Genomic DNA, 8,101 nt, shown 5'->3' with positions numbered 1-8,101 from the left:
CACTGTTCACTCCAGATGGGTTTGAGGAAAATAGTGTGTGTCTGGAATCAATAGTTGAATATATCTCTTTTTTAATAACTGACAATCAGAGCTGGGGAGATAGCTCAGCAGCGTAAGTGCCTGCCTGGCAAGCACAGGGTCCTGAGTTTGATCCCTGGTACCAAAAACCAAAGCCAAAACCAGAAAAAAAACGATAAAAAACTGACAGTCTATTTATTAAAAACTTACTTTAGGCCTCTGCAGTGGTAGCTTCCACCTTCATGCCCACCTCAACTCAGATGGAAGTAATCTGCTTAACATCTCACTGCGCAAGTCAACAAGTCCATTGTGCAGTCTCATTTGGGAAGGATCCTGTGTCTGACCATGTCCTAAAAACATCGACTGCTTCATGAACTGCTGCCATCCTTGTGACATCCTTGTGTCATCCTTGTGCAGAGGCCATGCTGATCTTCTCTGCATTGTTCCAGCTCCAGCATATGTGCTGCCGCACTGAGCACTGTATCTCTTTTTTTACACAGAAAGGTGATTGTTATTCACAGAGGGGAGCCATTAATTAATGTCACTGATTTTGTGGAGATGAAAATCAGAGCAAAAGTTGAAAATGAAGAAAATATTTTGACTTAGGAATTCAAAAATAGAATAACAAAGACTAAATATAAATAACACTGTGTTCCTGGCAAACTCATCTGTAATGGACTGCAGCTTCTCACTAAAAGAACAGTTGCAAATTCCTAAGAAATCACCTTTAGAACCCTTTAGAATCTGGCCACCGCCGGTAGAAAAGAAGTCAGACTCCTTGGGCTGGCCTCTGCCCTCTTGCCCACTACATTCCAGCCTTTCCTACCCTTCCACTCGACTCCAGAGTCACACCCCTCTCTGTCAGTCCCAGACCATGCCAGACCCTTTTTCCTCTTAGGACATCTGTCCCCACTTTCCTCTGCTTAGGCACTTACTTCACAACTGGTCTCCATACTGGGCTATTAAGAAGCTGTCTTCCTCTGCCACAAATTCATCAAGTCCTAACTTCCAGTACCTCAGAATGTGAGCTTATTTGGAAAAAAAAAAAAAACAAAAACAAAAAAACGGAGGGGTTATTATAGATGCAACTAGTTAAGGTAACAACATGCTGGAGGGAGGTGGCGCCTAAGCCAAGGCAACCAATACTGCTTGCATCCTTAAAGGGGGGCTGGAATCACATACAAAGACAGATCAGCACTCTGTAAACATCAAGGCAAAAGATCTAATGGTGTATTTAGAAGCCAAGAGAAAGCCAAGCATCTGGCAAACCATCAGAAGCCAGGAGGTATGAAACACATTCTCCCCTACCACAGCTAGAGCCCACTCTGCGAATACTTTGTTTGCTGACTTTTAGCCTTCATAATATGGACAGAAATTCCTGTCATTTAAGCAACAAAGCCTGTGGCACTTTGTTCCCTCAGGTCTTGGCTGAAATCATTTCCATGGAGGAAGTGTCCGTGACTACCTCCATGGCACAATATTCTATGTCGACGCTCTTGTTCATTTCTTGCAGAGCCCCCTTCAAATCAGGACCTGTTTTATTCTCTGTTTCTTGCTCTCTCTCTCTCCCTCACTGGGCATGGGTGGCAGGACAGCAGAGGCCTTGTCTGGTTCTACTGCCTTCTCTGGGGCTCTCAGGATGGTACTCAGTGGGCTCAGTGGGAACTCGTGAATAGACCTGTATCAAAGGTGATGGAGGCAGTGCCAGGAGTTGTACATGTGAACCGTCACTCACATATAGGAAGCGAGAGCAATCAACAATTCTCTTACTCCTTTATTTTATGTTACTCTTTAGCCTTTCTGATTGGCAAATTCCCAAACTTTTTCAACTAGAATGAGGATATATTTATCATTCAAACTGCTATGAAACTGGGGAAGGACCTATTTAAGGCCTCAACATTCACTTAAAAACTTGTAAGTTATAGAACAAAATTCAAATCTACTATTGCCCAGTGAATCAAGTGGTTTGCTGAATTTAGGTTACCAATTTAAAACTTGTAACTTCAGTTCCTAAAGTTATTATAGTCCTTCTAGAGCAGTTAACAGCAAGTTATAGATACTTTCTCCATTCATTTTTAAAGTTTAAAAGCAATGTTTCATGATTTACCACCAGAGAGAAAATGAGTGTTTCATAGCTACTTAGGAAGTTATTCTAAAAAACAAAGTACAGTTTTCAAAGTTGAAAGTCTTTCTTTGGAGAAGAAAAATGATCACACACTTGTATACATGTATGTGTATACACACAGAAGTCACAATCCTGGCCATGTTTGAAAGTGTATTTTTCCTTTCCTTGATCTGAACAGGACAAAATGAATATTTATTACTACATTTGGGCAATATATTACTCAATTTACACTCATGATCATCAGTAAGTAATTGCAACAAAATGAACTTCACTTTAGAATTTCCAGTAAAATAGAAGGACTCACTGTGTGATGTAACAGGCAAACACCCCAAGAATTTCTCCACCTTGGTGCTAGTGTTCTTTGAACTTTGATGAAAACTTTTTCAACTTTTCTGCATCCTACTCCCTGAACTGGAAATTAACTTGTCTTCATTTTTATTTAGTTTAGACTTCACAATAATGTTCTTTGCAATGCAGGGCCATTATTTATGGCTTTGTATTAGTCAACAATTCTTGCAAGTGTGGAATCTACATTTACCATGATTTCACAGCCCTCTGAATTCTAGCAGCATAAAGGCAAGACTCAGTGGCCAGGACAGAAGAGGTACCAGTGACACAGCAGAGAGAACTGACTGACAGCTGATAGACTGAGGACCTCCAGATTTAATACCAGCTGTAAATGCTTTCACTGCCATATACCATCATATTACACATTCTTAACTTTAGTTTACAGTTCTAAAGGCTATGATGATAACTGGAGATGATGTCCATGCCACCACTAGGCTGCTACAGTAGAAATTAACATGTCAATAAACTAGGCTGTAAGAACTTCGTGGGGCCAGTGTTTTTCATTGATTTTGTTCACTTCTGTTCAAGTCTCACAGACTGAGAAGGCTTCCTGGGTACTCAGTATACGTTTGCTACTTGAATAATTATTTTATTAATACATTCTCATTTATTAGAAAATTAAAAGCCAATTTTAGGGATCCACTTTGTAATTTATCTTTAAATTACCTCAGTTAAGGTCTGCTTGTGGAGAAAACTATCATTGTCCTGTTGAAATAATCACTGTCCTCAATTATTTCTCCTGAAAAGAAATTAGTCCTAAAGCATCAAGGTAGATATCATAGGATGTTCCATTCCATAGGCGAAGTGTATCACGCTACCCCACGAGAATTCTGGTTTTCCTTTACAAGACTGTTCCAACAAGTTTCTATATTAGGCTAAAACGTTTGGTCAGACATCTTTGAGAGGCAAATGTTCCTTTTTCCATAGGCTTCCAAAAAGATTACGCTTGGCTTCATTGGTCCATTTTCCACAGAGATGTATGACTGTGCACATCTCATTGAACAGCAAAGCAATATTCCTTAATTGTGTATATTAATACCATTAATACCATGTGGATGTTTGGATTCATTTTTACACCTTTGATCCTCAGTGATATGTCACCAAAGGCATAAGAATGAAATCTATTCATTTTATTAGTTTGGGGGCATGAAAAGTTAGAAGCAATACCCATGTCTCAAGAAACCCCAGGAGGGTCTATGATGCCTCTCAGTTTCCTGGCTAATCAGTGAAGTAACAAATAGTAGCTTGTGGGGAAACATGTTATGAATTTAGTTTTATACATGGAATTTTTTGCATCTGAAGAATGTCTAGGAAGTAATATACCAGAACTCAAAAGTTACAGATCATCAAACATCTGTGTTCCTCTACTTACAATGAGGTTACATCTTCAGAATAAGCTGAAAATATTGTATGATGAAAATGCATTTGATGAACCTAACCTGTAGTGTATCAGAGCTTAGCAACAGGCACACCGTAGGGTACTGGCTGGTTCTCCTTCTGATTGTGTGTGTGGCTGTGAGCTCTGGCTCACTGCCACTGCCCACCACCTAGAGTTCACAGAGTATCCTACTGTGTATTGCAGGGAAAAGAGCAACACTCACAATTTTAAGTATGACTTGTACTGAATGCATATTGCTTTTGCACCACTGTATAGTGGAGAAATTCTAAGTAGAATGATCATAAGTTGGGGGCCATCTGTACTGTTATTGAAGCTTTGGGCGTGGATGAAAGCACCCAAAGAGAAAACATGGAGAATGAGAAAATAAGAGGGTTGAGGAGAGAATGCTTTGAACACCATAATTTAGGGGGCTGGCAACAGAAGAGAAGCCAGCCAAGAAATAGAATAGGACAGAAGGATGTCACATAAGCATTTCCGGGAATGAAAAGCACAATCAGCATTATTAAAGGATGCTGAAAGAGAGACTGAATAGATGACAATTGCAAATGACCCTTTAGAAAAATGACTGGTAGGAAATGCATACCAAAATCAAAAGGTGAGGTTTCAGGTGGCTTATCCTTTTCTTTAAGCTTTCTTACATTTTTTGACTGCTGCAAAAATAAGTATCAGTTATGTTCATATTAAAAATTATTAAAATGTAAAGTAAATGTTCTGATAAGGTCAGAAACACTTTATGAGAACCTGACAAAAAGAGCAAGTAATCATTAACTCACAGGGACTGAGTGCCTACGTGCTGGGTCCCATGCTAAGGGGAAACAAGAGATAAAGGCAGTGGATCTGTCTCCACTGTTTTTCAAAAGGAAGGCAGCAGGTTTGGCAAGGGAGAGATGCAGGCCTTACGGGGTGGGCACAGTGGCAGGGGACAAAGCTGCAAACTAGTCTATAGGAGATTATAACTGAACTGTATGTGTTTTGTCAAATAGTAAGGCCTCCATTCAGAAAGCTAAAGAGAACTTTCTGAGGGGCAAAGAAGAATCCTGCACTGGGCTTTAGCTGCCATTTATTTTCAGCTTAACTTTGGTAGCAGTGTAGCCACTGTAGTCCAAGGTATTAGACAGGAAGGAGGCAGGTTTCTGGGAACTGCAATACCTGAATGACAGCAGGGACCTAAGAATGGGCCAGGGTCAGAAATGCTTGTTTGTAGCATCAGCAGGTCAATAGGACATGACTAAATGTGTACTTTTGGAAAGAAAGCATCAAACATGACTGGAAAAAAAAATTGGGAAAACTTGCTTGTCAAAGACCATAATTAAGACAGCGCCTTTTCCTGAAACAAGGCCAAGTGATTGGGCTTTCATCAGACACATCTACTCTTCATGTGGTTGTAGTGAAAGAATGGGTACTGGGAAGTCAAGCCTCAGCAGCCCAGCAGTCTCGAGGCTTTCTGCATCCCACATCAGTTTCCAGGAATAACTTTAGGTGTGGTAATAGGTAATTAGGACACAGGGTGCAGTTTGTGAGCACAGCCCTGTCTGGCTCCCTTGAAAGTACACCACTGAGGCAGCTGCTTGTCACAGACCCAAGGAAGGCATCGGCTGTCCAACTACTCCTCATTATTCATTCTTGGGAACTGCGCATGGAGGCTGCCCAAGTGAGATCAGCAGCCTATGCGTGCAAGGAGCAAGCAGTTCAAAGTCACACCCTGCAGCTCTTCCTTCTACCTGGTTGGTATAGAAAAAAAAAAATGGTTAAAAACTACTGAGTTTTTAACTTGGGTCCCTGGGCAGGTGAAGCCATTCTATACCTTACAGATAGTTACTGATATATGTAATATGAGAGCAGCATTATGTAGTGGTGTTGTCGAATGAATAACAAATCGGAGGCCACAGCCACAAGGCATAGTCCTATGCATTCAGCGATTTCCTTGCCATACACGTGTACTTGGATGCTTTCTGTTTTCCAGGCCGTAGAATTCAATACTTTTGTGACAGTACTTTTGATAGCTACGGTGTCCTAAGAAGGGACTTTCTTTGGTAGGTAGAGAAGACTGGTGGTAGGCTGATTAAATCATACGTCGGGAAGAAACAGATATAACTAATGTGACCGAAATGGGGAGGTCCCAAGTGACAGGTACTAGTTAACTGTACCTGGGACATTCTTGGATTCTCTCATTTCTCTCTATTGTACAACATGGGAAACTGAGGCAAGAATTCCAGGCGAGTAAGTTACGGAGGCCAGATCTGAACTTGGTTGGAAGTTCTACAATATACAATCTCCATCAAGTCCAGCCCAGCTCAACACAGTTTTCAGTAGAAACAGCCTTTCACCTGCAGCAATGGAACTCCTAGCAAGGGGGCCCAGGAGTGCTGCTGTGTCGCAGGGGAGGCCTCCTTACCATCCTAGCTCCCAGACAGAATTCCAGGTGGTGTCAGCGCCTGTCAGACGGATCCCTCCCACTCTCAGCCGCAGATAAGCTGTCTACTAAGGTCTTGGCCCAAGTCATGCTAGTTTTCAGCTGATTGTCCCTCTCATTTCATTGCAGCGGGCATTGCACCGAAGTGAGACTTTTTTCTTTCTGAACCTACAGCGGCTGCAAACACCACCTAACCACAAAATGGCTAGGAGCCCTGGCTTCCCCTGGAGAGAAAGCGACCTTCTTGTCCACCTCCAGGTGTCCCTTTGGATGGAGAGACAGGACCCTCCCTTTCTCTCCTACCACCACTAGCTGACCACGGAACCACTGCCGGTGCCACCTCCAGTCCCCTTCAGAGAGCCGGGGAGGTGACTGAGCGCCCCTTTTTGCAAGCTACAAACTCACGCGCTGCCGCTTGTTGCTCCCGCTGCCTAGACGTGGGGAAGTGAAAATGAAATTGACTTTTCCGAGAAATGATGAAAGCGGCGCTGCCTGCCAATGAACGGCGGCGGCAAACTTCCGCACCCTACGGCCGGGCCGCTCGCGCCCCCCCTTGGCCTCCACCTCCCAGTTGCACAAGCTTGAAACAAACACCGTGGAGGAAGGGCGGAGAGAGGAGGGCGGAGGGAGGGAGCAAGGCCGGAGGAGGGCTGGGGGTGGGGGGATTTCCAGGCTCAGCGCTTCGCAGTTTCCTCTCCTTGTTTTGCTTTCGATCTGGACTGTTCTCAGGCAAGCCGGGGAGTAACTTTTAGTTTTGCTCCTGCGATTATTCTACTGACGGGCTTTCATTTCCATTTCACACACCCTAGCAACACTTATACCTTGCGGAATTGTATTGGTAGCGTTGAAAAAGCACACTGAGAGGTAACATTTTTCAAATAATAGTTGTGACTGTGCGTGTTTCTCTCGAGGGCATGTTTATGGGGACTGGAGGAGCTGTGTGTGTATGCGTGTCCTGATGCTTTGACACGATGTTTTGCAGACGGAAAATGACGGGATTCATAAATATTAATACCGATGTTTGGAGAAACAGTCGGCACGATATGGAAAATCTGAATTTAGGGGAAGCAGGTTCTGCTGCTGTTGCTACTGGCAGTGGAGCTGCTGAGGCTGCCTGGAGCAGGAGGAGGAGGAGGAGGTAGAAAGGGAGGAGGAGGAGGTTGGTGGAGGTTTAATTTCACTTTTGGATTTGCAGATGTGGAGAGGTGGCTCCACGGACGCAGATCTGCTCTGTGTGATTCTGCGCCCCAGGTGTCGTGGGTGGGGGTGCAGGTCCGCTGGAGTCGGGCCTCATTTAAAACAAGATTGTCGTGTGTCTGTGCGTTTGCAGCTGCCGTTGCCCGCGGAGCCCAAGGAGGGGAACGGGTCTCCCTCGGTGCCCGGCTCCTTTCTCCGTAAATAACCTGGCGCCTGCCGCCGCTGATTGCCCGCACCCGGCCGGGGTACCCCCCGCCGCGGGGACTGGAAACTTGCGGGGCCCGGGGCTCGGCGTCAGCCCGCCCAGCTCCGGGCGGGTCACAGGCGCCGGGTGCCAGCAGCTGAGCCGGCCGGCAGACTCCGCGCGGAGCTGGGCGCAGGGCCTGGCTGGCGCGCCCGGCTTCCTGGGGGTTGGGCCGCCGCCGCTCTGGAGGGTGCCAGGTCCTGCTTCCCGCCCGCCAGCGCCCGGCCTGGCCCAGGGGCTTTGTCACTGCACTTGTCCCGCGCGCGGGGGCCCGGGCAGCGCGTCCCGGTGGGGAGCGGAGCCCAGGGGTCATCGGCCCGGGCCGCGGCCTAGCGCCGGCCGCCTCTGGTCCCCGCG

The 8,101-nt window shown here is 45.4% G+C and overlaps 1 protein-coding gene, 1 long non-coding RNA gene and 1 other non-coding gene across 3 annotated transcripts in view; 1 reads left to right on the top strand and 2 right to left on the bottom strand.

The window, feature by feature from the left end:
- Window positions 1-236: 236 nt before the first annotated feature.
- Window positions 237-4,541, bottom strand: LOC111812153. Its single transcript, XR_002817732.1, has 3 exons — window positions 4,474-4,541; window positions 954-1,046; window positions 237-562 (listed from the first exon to the last, which is right to left on the bottom strand). It is a non-coding gene; the product is annotated as an uncharacterized LOC111812153 (long non-coding RNA).
- LOC111812162 lies at window positions 391-497 on the bottom strand. The gene has a single exon (XR_002817739.1). It is a non-coding gene; the product is annotated as a U6 spliceosomal RNA (small nuclear RNA).
- Window positions 4,542-6,977: 2,436 nt separating the features above from the next.
- The window catches only part of Irf2 (interferon regulatory factor 2), a 95,764-nt gene continuing 94,640 nt past the window's right edge, over window positions 6,978-8,101 (top strand). The window contains exon 1 of the mRNA XM_023699636.1: window positions 6,978-7,167. The gene's annotated coding sequence lies outside the window, so the exon portion shown is untranslated. The remainder of the gene's footprint in view (window positions 7,168-8,101) is intronic.

Source organism: Octodon degus, unplaced genomic scaffold (genome assembly GCF_000260255.1).
Source record: "Octodon degus isolate 3935 unplaced genomic scaffold, OctDeg1.0 scaffold00114, whole genome shotgun sequence".
NCBI classification, from domain to species: domain Eukaryota; kingdom Metazoa; phylum Chordata; class Mammalia; order Rodentia; family Octodontidae; genus Octodon; species Octodon degus.
The sequence above is the reverse complement of the archived record's forward strand: the minus strand, read 5'-3'. Positions and strand labels throughout refer to the sequence as shown.